The 13,357-nt window shown below is 45.3% G+C and overlaps 1 protein-coding gene across 2 annotated transcripts in view; it reads right to left on the bottom strand.

Moving 5' to 3' along the window:
- Window positions 1–13,136, bottom strand: part of FAR2 (fatty acyl-CoA reductase 2) — a 161,523-nt gene extending 148,387 nt beyond the window's left edge. The window contains exon 1 of one of the 2 annotated variants that reach the window (XM_058282995.2): window positions 12,938–13,136. The gene's annotated coding sequence lies outside the window, so the exon portion shown is untranslated. The remainder of the gene's footprint in view (window positions 1–12,937) is intronic. The other variant, XM_058282996.2, reaches the window with a different exon arrangement.
- Between the last annotated feature and the right edge of the window lie 221 nt (window positions 13,137–13,357).

The raw sequence follows: 13,357 nt of genomic DNA, 5'->3' as shown, positions 1-13,357 counted from the left end.
ACAGCAAGATGATGCAACAAAAGGAGACACAGATTCCCGGTGCCGCTGACAAGAATATAAGTGGACACAGAAGAACACACAGTGAATGGACAAAGAGAGCAGACAACTGGGGAGAAGAGGGGGAAGGGGACAGAAATAAATAAAAGGAAATGTTAAAAAAAAGAAAAAAGACAATACATCAAAAAATAAAGGCTATTAGCAGCGCCAACTCCAGGTCCTGCTCCCTCCTGAGTAGCAGGAAGGACCGGAGAGAAGCTCACGGTTAGCAGCCTGCTGTTAAAAGGCTGCCTCTCCTAATGTAGGGCAGCATCTCCCACAGCGTGGTACGCCGAAGGCTGACTGCTGGATGTTCCCCAAACAAGCGTTTCAAGGTCAAATGCGTTTGAGACCTAGCATAGAATATCCTTCCTGACTGGACTCTTAATATACTTTGGCATATTAAAGTCTCCGAGGATTCCCACAATGAAACTGCTTAACTGGGTTAAATCGAATCTTGCTCAAAGTTACATGGTCAGGGAAACTTTAATCCTCTTCACTTACTTTGTCAATATCCCAGAAATGAAATGATGCACAGAATACATTTTGGGAATCGCTGCTGTAGACTAGGAGGCAGAGCGAAAGGTTTCACGCAGGGGAGTGACTTAGGTTTTAGGGCAATCATTTTGTGAGGGTCAGCCCTGGCCCCCCTAGCTTTCATACGTTTAGGAAATAAGACCGTATCCCCTCCATGGGCAAAACCAGAAAAACAGGAGCCATATTTGTTGCGGCAGTAAACTTTAAAAAAAAATTATGAAATGCATATGTGGTTTAAAACATCATCCAAACATGACAGAAGGTAGTAGATGAAAAGCAAGCTCCTCTCCCCACTGCACTTCCCAGAGGCACCCGCCAGGGCCACCAGTTCTGTTTAGCTTCCAGCTCTCGGAGCCAGTCTGAAGCCCACGTGCCAGCCTGTGTTTCTGGATTCTAAACTTTCACCTTCCCCGCATCCAATCAATGGCCAGGTTGTTTGATTTTACTCTTGAAATACATCTCCCCGCTGCCCCCTTCTTTCCATCTTCCTCCCAGTGCTCTCGCCGGCCTTCTGCCCTGACTGGTCTCCCGCATCTGATCCTTTCCTCTCTCCTGCAGCCAGGCAGATCTATATAAAATGGAAATGAGGCCCGTCTCTGCCTTCCACGCCCACAAGGATGCGAGCTGAAAACCGAAGGTCTTCCCCCGGTGCGGGAGGCGCTGCCCCAGGCTCGCCCGCCCCGCCGCTGCGGAGCGCCCGCACTTCCTCACCGAGTCCTCCGTGTGCTCCCGGAACGCGGCCAGCTTTTCCTCTCCGGGGAACCTTCCCATTTCCCATTTCCCTCCATTTGCTGTTGTTAAATTAATCTGTTTCTTTCCCGTCTCAATCTAAAGATTTCTTCATTAGGGAGACCCTCCCGGGGGCCCCTCTGATTTTTCTCATAGCTCCCTGTTTTTTCTCTCCATATTACGTCCCACAATTTATGTGGTTTTTAAAAGCAGTTTTATTGATATATGTTCACATACCATACAGTCCATCCAAAGTGTGCAACCAATGGCTTTTAGTACAATCACAGCGTTGTGCAGTCCTCTCCACATTCGATTTAAGAGCATTTTCATTACTCCAAAAAGAAAAATTCCCTATCCCTTAGCAGTAACCTCTCGTTCCTCCTATCCTTCCCCTGCCATACATAATTGCTAATCTAATTCCATCTCTATAAATTTATTTATATTTACATTTTACATAAATGGAATCAAACAATAGGTAGTACGTTGTGTCTGGTTTCTTTCACTTAGCATACTCTTTTGTTTTGTTTTGTTTTTACAATTGATGGAAGAATATTAATTGAATACCATTCACTACAGCCCAAAATTTGTTTTAGGGGCGTTTTTGCCCACATAACCACCCTATAATCAACACCGTGCAATAGTGACGTACATTTGTTCTAATTCATGGAAGAACACACTTATATTTGCACTACTGACCACACTCATCGTCCGTAACAGGGTTCATTGTACTAGACAGTCCCAAATTTCATCCTCTAGCTTTCCTTCTAGTGACATACATGGCCTTAAACTTTACCATTCAACCACAATCATACCCACGTATCAGCCCAGCTAATTATATTAATTATAATGTATAATGTGCTACCATTACATCTATCCATTTTCCAGATATTTACAATCAACCTTCTTACAAATTCTGCACAAATTAAGCATCAGCTCCCCATTCTCTCCCCTCACTCTATCTTTTGGTGACCTGTTTCTAGACGTCATCTCCCTGAGTTTGCTCATTATATTTGGTTCACATTAGTGAGATCACACAATATTTGCCCTTTAGTTTCTGGCTTGCTTCACTCAACACAATGTCCTCCAGGTTTAGCCATGTTGTCACATGCATCAACATTTCATTTCTTCTTACAGCTGTATAATATCCCATCGTATGTAAGTATCACATTTTGTTTATGCATTCATCGCTTGGTGGACACTTGGGTCACCTCCATCTTTGGGCAATTGTGAATAATGCTGCTGTGAACATCAGTGTGCAAATGTCTGTTTATGCTTTCATTTCTCTGAGTATATACCTAGAAGTGGGATTGCTGGGTCATATGGAAGTTCTATATTTAGCTCCCTGAGGAATTATCAAACTGTCTTACACAGTGGCTGCACCATTCTACATTCCCACCAACGGTGATTAAGTGTTCCCATTTCTCCACATTCTATCCAACACTTGGAGCTTTCTGTTTTTTTAATAGCAGCCGTTCTGAGAGGTGTGAAATGATATCTCATTGTAGATTTGATTTGCATGCCCTTAATCACCAGTGATATTGAACATTTTTACATGTGCTTTTTAGCCAATTGTATTTCCTCTTTGGAAAAAAGTCTATTCAAATCTTTTGCCCATTTTTTAATTGGGGTGTTTTTCTTTTTATCTTTGAGTTATAGGTTCTCTACAATTCTTAGAAACCCTTACAGATATGTGGTCTCCAAATATTTTCTCCCATTGAGTAGGCTGCCTTTTCACCTTTTTTGGCAAAGTCCTCTTAAGCAAAAATGTGTTCAGTTTTGAGGAGGTTCAATTTATCTATTTTTTTCTTTAAATGCTTGTGCTTTGGGTGTAAAGTCTAAGAAACCACATCCTACCACAATATCATGAGGACGCTTTCCTACATTTTCTTCTAGGAGTTTATAGTTCTGGCTCTTACATTTATGTCTTAGATCCATTTTGAGTTAACTTTTGTGAAGGTGTGAGATAGGCATCCTTTTTCATTCTTTTGGACATGGATATTCAGTTCTCCCAGCACCATTTGTTGAAGAGACTGCTCTGTGCAGTTGGTTGGACTTGGAAGCTTTGTCAAAAATCAATTGACCATAACCCAAGGTGGATGGGGATTGTGGTTCATACAGTAGATACAAGAATGTTCTTCTATGAACTAGAAACAAATGTACGTCACTATTACAAGGTGGTAAGAATATGCTGACACAAGGGAAAAATACAAATATTGTTTTTGGACTATTGTTAACAGTAATATTGTAATATTCTTTCATCAATATCAAAGAAGGTACTATATCAATACTAAGGATCAATAATAGGATGATATGGGATCTTTACTTTTGGGCTAAGGAAAACATTCAAAGGTTTACGGGGGTGATCACTGCACAACCCTGTGATGAAAATGAGAGCCTCTGAGTGTACCCTTTGGATAGATGGTACAAGGCAAGGGACTTGCACTATATGGTGGGAGATAGGCTGTGGTTAACAGTTCAAACACGAGAGTGTTCACTCATGGACTGTAGCAGGTATACAATACTAATACAGGGTGGTAATAATAGGAAAAATAATGGGAAAAATACAAAAAATGTATGCTATGGGCCATAGTTAGTGGTAATATTCTGATGTTCTTTCATAATTTGTAACAAATGTTCCACAACAATGTAAGGTGTTGGTAGAGGAGTGACATATGGGAATTCGAATGTAAGGGTCTATTTCTTAATGCCGAATTCAATTTCATTGTTCAATACGTTTACCTTTATGCCAATATCATGCTGATTTTTTTTTCTTTTTTTACCACTGTAACTTTGAAATAGGCTTTAAATTCAGGAAGTGTGAGTCCTCCCTCCAACTTTGTTCTTCTTTTCAAGATGTTTTTGGCTATTCAGGGCCCCTTACCCTTCCAAATAAATTTAAAAATTGGCTTTTCCTTTTCAATAAAGAAGTTTGTTGGAATTTTTATTGGAATTGTGTTGAATATGTAAATCACTTAGGGGAGAAATGACATCTTAACAATATTTAGTCTTCCAATCCATGAACATGGAATGTCCTTTCATTTATTTAGGTCTTCTCTGATTTCTATTAGCAACATTTTGTAGTTTTCAGAATATAGGCCTTTTACATCCTTGGTTAAGTTTATTCCTACACACTGGGATTCTTTTAGTTGCTATTGTAAATGGAATTTTCTCCCGATTTCCTCCTTACATTGCTCATTACTAGTGTATAGAAACACTACTGATTTTTGTGTGTTAATCTTGTATCCTGCCACTTTTCTGAGCTTGTTTATTACCTCTAGTAGCTTTGTTATAGGTTTTTCTGAAGTTTCTAAGTATAGAATCATGTCATCTGCAAATAGTGAAAGTTTTACTTCCTCCTTTCTGATTTGGATGCCTTTTATTTCTTTTTCTTGCCTAATTGTGCTGACTAGAACTTCTAGCACAATACTGAATAACAGGGGAGACACTGGGCATCCTTCTCTTGTTCCTGATCTTAGTGGGAAAGTTTTCAGTCTTTCATCATTGAGCAGTATCTTAGCTGTGGATTTTTCATATATGTCCTTAATCATGTTGAGAAAGTTTCCCTTTATTCCTATCTTTTGGAGTGTTTTTTATCAAAGTATGCTGGATTTTGGGAATGCCTTTTTTGAATCAGTTGAGATGGTCATGTGGTTTTTCTCCTTCAATTAGATAATATGGATAGACAATTAGATAAAAATCAAAAATACATTGATTTTTTTTTGTGCTGAATCACCATTGCACACTTGGGATAAAACCCCTTGATTATAGTGTGTAATTCTTGTAATGTGCTGTTGGATTTGATTTGCAAGTATTTTGTTGAGGAATTTTGCATCTATATTCATTAGAGAGATTAGTCTGGAATTTTCTTTTCTTATAGTATCTTATCTGGCTTTGATATTTGGGTGATACTGGTTTCATAGAATGAGTTAGGTAGCAATCCCTCCTCTTCAATTTTTGGAGGAGTTTGAGCAGGATTGGTATTTATTCTGGGAATGATTGGTGGAATTCACCTGTGAAGACATCTGGTCCTGGACTTTTTTGGGGGGGGTGGGTTTTTGCTGACTGATTCAGTCTCTTTCCCTGTGCTTGGTTTGTTGAGATCATCTATTTCTTCTAGAGTCAGTGTACACTGTTCATGTGCTTCTAGGAAATTGTCCATTTCATCTAAGCTGTCAAGTTTGTTGGCATATAATTGTTCACAGTATCCTCTTATGATCTTTTTTTAATTTCTGTGGGATCTTTTCATATTTTTTGAGTCCTGTTTTGTGACCCAACATGAGGTCTATCTTAGAGATTGATCATGAGCACTTGAGAAGAATGTATATCCTGCTGTTTGGGGGAGCATTATTCTATATATATCTGTTAGGTCAAGCTCATTTATCAAATTACCCAAGTTCTCTGTTTCCTACTGATCCTCTGTCTAGATGTTCTATCTATTGATATGAGTGGAAGTCTTCAACTATTATTGTAGTGTTATCGATTTCTCCCTTCAGTTTTGCCAATGTTTGCCTCATGTATTTTGGGATACCCTGGTTAGGTGTGTAAATATTTATGATTGTTATTTCTTCTTGGTGGATTGTCCCTTTTATTAACATATAATGTCCTTCTTTGTCTCTTATAACAGCTTTGCATTTAAAGTCTATCTTGTCTGATATTAATATAGCCAATCCAGCCCTTTTTTGATTACTGTTTGTGTGGAATATCTTTTTCTAGACTGTCACTTTCAACCTATTTGTATCCTTGGGTCTAAGGTGAGTCTCTTGTAGACAGCATATAGCTCATTTTTCTTTTATCCATTCTGCCAGTCTGTGCCTTTTGACTGGGGGTTTTAATCCATTATAATTCAATGTTATTACTGTAAAGGCAGCACTTCAACCATTTTAACCTTTGGATTTCATATGTCATATCTTACTTTTTATCTCATTTTACCCCTTTAGTTACCTTTAGTGATAACTTTTATTTCTATACTCTCCTCCAAAACTCTCTCCCCTGTCTTCTCCTTTCAGCCTGTGAGGCTCCCTTTAGTATTTCTTGTAAGGCAGGTCTCTTGCTGATGAACTCCCTTGGTTTCTGTTTATCTGTGAATTTCTTAAATCCTCCCTCATTTTTGACGGACAGTTTTGCTTGACAGAGAATTCTTGGCTGACAGTTTTTTCTCTGACAGTATCTAAAATAAATCACAACATTGCCTTCTTGCCTCCATGGTTTCTGACAAGAAATTGGCACTTAAGTCTTTTTGGGTATCCCTTGTATGTGATGAATCATTTTTCTCTTGCTGCTTTCAGAATTCTCTCTTTATTTTGGGCATTTGGCATTCTGATTAGTTCATGTCTTAGAGTAGGTCTATTTGGATTTATTTGGGTTGGAGTACATTGCAGTTTGAGCCTGGCTATCTGTGCCTTTCATAAAAGCTGGAAAATTTTCGACCATTATTTCCTCAAATATTCTTTCTGTCCCCTTTCACTTCTCTTCTCCTTCTGGGACACTCATGATGCACATGTTTGCATCATGCTGCTATCAATTTCCTGAGACCTTGCTCAATTTTCCTCTTTCTTTTACCTACTGTTCTTCTGTTCAATTTTGGATGCCCTTTCTTCTAACTTGCTGATCCTTTGTTTGTTCTCTCCTCAGACCTGCTATTGCATTCCTCTAGTTTATTTATTTTTTATTTAAAGACATTAACTCATCATGCTAATGTCTTTATTTTTAGTTTATTTTTAATTTCATTTATTGTACCTTTCATTCCCATAAGGTCTGCTATTTTTCTTTGCATGCTTTCAAACTCTTCTTATGCTCATTAAGTATCTTCTTAATATCCTTTATTTCTTTAGCCATCTCCTTGAGTTGATTTAGGAGATTTGTTTGAACATCATTGATTAGTTGTTTCAAATACTGTATCTTGTCTGAAGGTTTAATTTATTCCTTTGACTGGGCCATATATTCCTGTTTTCTTGGTATGGCTTGTAATGCTTTGCTGGTGTCTAGGGATCTGATTTTCTGGATGCGTTCACTCTGGGAGTCAGCTTCTCTCTCTTGCCTGGGGTTTTCTTATTGATTAGCTTTGTGCTAAAGCTCCTCTTGGACACATGGTTCAACTTATTTTAGACCTTTAGAATACCTCATGTTTGATAAGATTGTTTCAGCTCTTATTTATCCAACTCTTACCGTGGATACAACATACAATTTTTGATATTGCACTATTTGTGCAATTGTTTCATCCCCAGGAGAAAGCTTCTTTCCCCCTTATACTCCTCCAGGAACGTTGACTTATTCTATTTATTTTTTATTTGCCTCTCTATATATTTTAACACTCCTTTCCTTATCTCTAGTGGCTTTTACATGGAAGGTTAATTTTGGTAAGAGTATCTCCCTGGAGGCAACCTTCCCAAACCAGTTTTCCCCAGCCAAAACAGGCCCAGGGACCCACCAAGGGGGTGGGGTTTGGTTCCAAAGTGACCTTGGGAGGGGGCCCAAAAGGCCACCAATCTCTTTGATAGTTCTCCGAATCTGTGCTTTCCTGAACTGCCCAGCAGATGGGGCTCCTCAGCCAACTGTTCCTTGCTGTACTAATGTGGCACAGTGCCCATGGCGGGTTGGGGGCACGGCTGAGACAAAGGCTGTCTGTTGCCTCTGGCTGGGGTAGGTTGAAACGGTTCCTCAGATTCCAGACTGTGGGAAACAAAGGTATGTTGTTTCCATGGGAGCAAGTTACTTCCTTGACCACTGAGTCATGCTGTCTCCATAGCTATACGTGCAGGTCATAATTCTAGCAAGGAGATGTGTACATTCAGGTGGAACGAGGACTAGGTAGAATGGAACAACCTGGGCAACAAGATTTATGGTATGTTTTCTCAACAATATAATAGAACATTGAAATTTTAAACTTGGAATTATAATCATAGCATTTGATCCATTGTGTTACACAGGTTGAGGTAATGGGAATAGTTAGCTAGAATAGTTGCTGGTTCTCACGATTGCTTGGGGTATATAAAGAAGCCCCTGAGATTAATAAACGTGTCTGATAAGCTTGAGGCTTCAATGCTCTCAGATCCCCTGATCCCAATTTCTCTTTGTCTTTCATTCCCCATACCCTTCCGGTCTGCGACTCCAACACCAGGCCCTGGGCTCTTAATTCTCTAATTAATCGCTGCTCCCTACCCCCAACTTTTCTTGGGGAAGACCCACCCTGCTGCCAGATGCTTTCTGCCCTGGTGGGTTTAAGCTGATCCCTGTGGGCCCTAGAAAGTGACCAAACCCCATCCCACTTCCTCCCCTGCCAGGGGCGAGTTGAAACAGTGGCTGCTAGCTGCCCAGAAGTCCTGGGCAGGTTGCAGCTGATCCCCTCCATCGGGAGAAGTTACAGCATCTCTCAGCCCCATATCCTCCCCTATTGGGACAGGGCTGAATTAGAGGCTGCCAGCTACTTTCTGACCTGGAAACTACAGCTGTCCTCCTAGCTGGAACCCTGCAGTCTGAATTTGCCAATTAAAAGCTGCAGTCAGCAACCAGCCTTGCCCACCCCCTACCTGCCCCTTTTCTGGGAAGAGCCTCCCTGCAGCAAACTGCTCCCCACCGCCCCAAGGAGTCACCGCCTGTCTTGAAGTCAACCCCACTTTCTCTCTTGCCCGGGGCAGGGTTGAAACGGAGGTTGTCCCACTGCTGGCTTTGTCGGGAGTCTTCAGCCTCCAGCTGTGCTCAAAGCTAGAACCCAGCTCATCCAACTTGTTAATCAATAGCCTCAGCCTCCTGGGCTGGTCAGGGACTGGCTCCCAAGGGGCCCCACTGCACATGAGGGGTGGGCACCAGCCTTTGGTGTGGAGGGATCTACTCTCAAATCTTCACTGCGTTTTGTCAGTCTGTTCCTTGGCTCTGCCCTGGCCGATGCGTTCCATCCAGACATTCATTTTCTTACAGTTCTCATCACCAAGAAGTCTCAATCATGCATCTCTATTTTGGGCAGCAATTTAAGGACCATCTCACATACTGTTCCTTGGCCATTCTAACATTTCAGCTTATTCCCTTTCTGGGAACTCACTGCACTTTTCTTTCTCTACCACCCATTTGAAGCCTGTTTTAGTTTCCTTGGCTGCTCAAGCACATACCATGCAGTGGGTTGGCTTAAACAATGGGAGTTCTACACCTTACAGTTTTGAGGCAAAGAGAAAGTCCAAATCAAGGCACCATCAAGGAGATGCTTTCTTCCCAAAGACCGGCGTTCTGGGCTGGCTGCCCGCGGCTCTTGGTCCTGCCCCGTCACCTGGCGACACACATGGCGGCCTCTCCCGGCCCCGCCCTTCTCTCCTGGGTTGCCTGATGCTCAGCTTCCGGCTGCTTCCTCCGTGGCTTTCTCTGTCTGAATTTCTTTCTCTTATAAAGGACGCTGGTGATCGGGGTAAGACCCATTCTGTCTGAGGTGGGCCACACCGTAACTGAGGGAGCCTCATCCAAAAGTCCTACTTCTAGTGACTTCACAACCACAGGAGTGAGTTATGGTTAAGGACATGGTTTTCTGGGGTATGTACAGCTCCAAACTGCCACAGTGCCAATTCTTGTATTGCTAATGTTAATTAACACTGCAAATTTACATATTTTGTCTTCGCAGTGATGTCATAAATATGTCAAGTTCAGGGCCTGGTCCTTCGTATCTGTAAGTACACAGAATGCCTCTGCATCGAGGAGACGCATGACAGAACTCCCACCCACCCCCTCCCAGTCTCCCCACTGTACAGCCTTGATTTGGGGTGTGCCCACTTCTTCTCACTCTGCTTTCTTCCCCAACAGTTCTGCCTGGGTGAGGGAGGGGCAGCTAGGCTCAAGATCAATTCTGATGTGGGAGAGAGAAGTAGTTAAGGGGAGGGGTGAGGACGAAGGACGTGTCCAACCTCTCCCAGTTCCTCTCTGGCAGGCACCAGTGTTACAAGAGGTGATGACAATTTGATAAAGATAGTACAAGTATCCTATACTGATTAGGCATTTCCTAGAATATTTAGAAGAGTGACTTGACCAAGATTTTGGAAATAGGGATTTCTAAAAATTAAATGAAACAAACTATTTCAATCATTCTCAGGTTATCATCGTTTGATTTCTGGATGAAGTAGATCAATGCCAATTTAATTCAGGAGTGTGTTTGGGATCCAAGAAACTATTCTGTATTTTTAGTAGCCAATTCCAATCTTATCTAACTAATGATTTTAAAGGAATATTCAAAATCCTGAATACCTTACTTTTTTACTTTATTTCTTTTCACCAAAATAACACAAGGTATAAAGGTTCTGCAACCTTTAGGACATATATAACCAACTTTCCTCAAGCTACTTCTGAAAAATTGAGTAGAGAAGTTAAAGTCAGTGACAACGCTTTGTTAGCAAGTTCACTAAACAGTTTTAAATGATCGTCTCCTTTTCCTACTATGTCTTTCACAGCACCCTCATTAGATGAGTGCAGTAGATGATATTATCTTGGCAACGAGGAAACTGTGGCATAGAGGCTTAATGACGAGTCCAAGGGTATGCATGTAACTCACCTTACATGTGGGACTGCCGTGCAACAAAACCGCTAGTCAGGAAGTTCTAGAGCAGGGTCCCAGTTGAGGGTCAGGGACAGCTATGATTTGTGAGTTCCAGCGCAAAATGAAAATTTGGCATCTCTTGCTTGAAAATTAAGACAGCTGACAGCGACAGGAGATCATTAAAGCGAGCACTGCACATTGAGCACTTCCTTCCTGGTCTATGACATTAAAATGGAGTGGCTGATACTCAATTCAGTGCTCATGTGCAGATGTGTGTTTTTCATATCCCATGACTTTGATCAGATTCAAAGTGGTCTGTTAAAACAAGGGTAAAGCGTGGCTTTTCAAGAGGAAGGAGTGCTCCCACAGCCCACAGTGTCAGAACGGAGGCAGGGCCGCCACCGCAGGAGCCCTCCCGGTACCCTGAGGGGGGAGCTTCTGCGCCTGCTGTGCACGTCCCTTCCCGCAAAACCCGAGGAACGCTTCAGGCTGCCCACAGGTTGCCGGAAAGAGAGGCACCAAAGCAGGTGAAAAGGTCAAGGTGATGAGCACTGTGTAAGCCCTGAAGGGATAGTCAAATAGGCGTGGTTTTTCATTTTCACCGGCTTAAAGGGAAGCTTCTCCTCCCCTTCTGTACTAGGAGTTCACTTTCCCCATTAACGGAGAGACAGTGCAATTAGCTTCCCTTAAGGAAAGCATGCTGTCATTAAGCTTAATTTCTTCAGTGGTCGTATAATAACAACTTGTGCTGATTTACATCTATCTTATAGATAATTATAACCAATGGTTAGAAATCAGAGTATGGTAAGAATCAACTAATAAAGCAGGTGGAGAAGATACGCTCAGAAATAGGAAGAGTGACTATGAGGACCTGGATCCTGAGAAACTGCAGACGAAATACTGCGAAACGCATCTGGCTGGTAAACCATGTTGGCTATCTCCTAACACAAATATCCCTAAATGTAAATTTTGACAAAAAAGTGTTCTTGCAGTTTAAGTGGCTGCCTGAAACTTTTATGTAGTCCCATTGCCCTGCTTTATAACTTTTTGACTAAATGGTCCCTCAGCCAAATGCCCAACCCAAATAAACGGGGATGGAGAGATGAGTAAGGAAACCACAGGATAATTCTCAAATTTCCACTTGCACAGAGGCGTCAGACTTCTCTTCACGCAGCCCTAACAAGCAGAAAAACGCGATTCGCGCGCGCTCCCCTGGTGACCTGGCTGCCCCCGGCCTGCTCCTGCTCTTGGCACGCGGGGGAACTTTTCTACCCACGATCAAACCAGCCGCCTGAGAGCCGAGCACCTCGGCTGCGCAGCCAGGTGACTGCTCCACCTGGGTCAAGTGTTCGTGATCCTACCTGCCCGGGAAGGTGAGCGAGGTCGGGGCTGGCAGATTGGGCGCCTTGCCACGATTTCTAGGAAAAGGCTGGTCATTCGTTGTGCTGTCTGCCCGGACCTGCCCCGCGGGTCAGCGCGCTCCGTGGGTGAGACCCGCCTCCCCGCACACCCACGGTGCTCTGCTCCCCGCCGCCTCCCTCTCTTCCAGGGGCCCAGGCCGCACAGAGAGGTCGACAACGTGCCGGGGGCAGGCCCAGCCCCGCGGCCCCGGCCCGCGCCAGCCTCCCGCTGGCCAGCCTCGCCAGACCCAAGTGGGCGCGTTAGGGTGCGCGGGGCTGCGCGGGGAGCGGAGCAGGGCGCGCGGGGCTGCGGGCGAGGCGCGGCGCGGAAGCAGGGCGCGGGCGGGCGCCGCTCCCCACGTGGCCCGCGAGCCCGCGCGCTCTCCAGGAACGGCCGCAGGGCCGGGGGGCCCGGGCAGGAGCCGCTCGCCCGTGCCGGGCTGCCCCGGCGCCCCGCGACCCCTCGGCCCCCCCACGATCCCGCCGATCGGTCCCGTTTCCCCCCGCGGCGGGCCCCCTGGCGGGCTGCGCCCACCCAGACGCGCCCAGACCGCGGCGGGGGCAGCTGCAAGGGGCAGAGCCGCGGAAAACGCCGCCCCCTCCCAGCCGGCCTCGCCCCGCGTCCCCCCGCGACCTCCCGCCGGGATCCGCCCCTTCCTCGCGCCCCCGCCGGCCGCCCCGGGCCCCCCGCGCGGGCTGGGGCGGGGCGCGCCCGGGCCCCGGGTACCTGGTCCTCGCGCGCCGGGGGCTCCCACTCGCGCGCCGCCGAGGCCCGCCCTGCCCGAGCTGCCGGCGACGCCTGCAGCCGCGGGGGACGGCGCCGTCCTCTCGGCTCGCGAACGTGACAGTCGGTACATCCGGCTCCGAGGCTGGGCGTGGGGCGGGAGGAAGCCGCCCTCAGCCCTGCCCGGGGCGCCGCGGGCCGGGTCGCCGGCGCGGGGCGGGAGCTGGGCGCGGGCGGCGGGGGCCCTCGCGGGACCTCGGCCTCGGGGCAGGGCCCGCAGCGCCCATTCATCCGCCCGCGCCCCCGCACCCCTCCCCCTGCCTCCTGTTAGTAGGTGGGAGAGGAAAGAGGCGGCCGGAAAGGCGCCCCTTTCGGCTGGAAAAGAAGGGGCGCGCCCTCCCCTGGGGGGGAGGTGGGAGGGGA

This window comes from Dasypus novemcinctus, chromosome 20, assembly GCF_030445035.2.
Source record: "Dasypus novemcinctus isolate mDasNov1 chromosome 20, mDasNov1.1.hap2, whole genome shotgun sequence".
In the NCBI taxonomy this organism is placed as follows: domain Eukaryota; kingdom Metazoa; phylum Chordata; class Mammalia; order Cingulata; family Dasypodidae; genus Dasypus; species Dasypus novemcinctus.
Note: the sequence above shows the minus strand (reverse complement) of the source record. Positions and strands in the feature narration are given on the sequence as shown.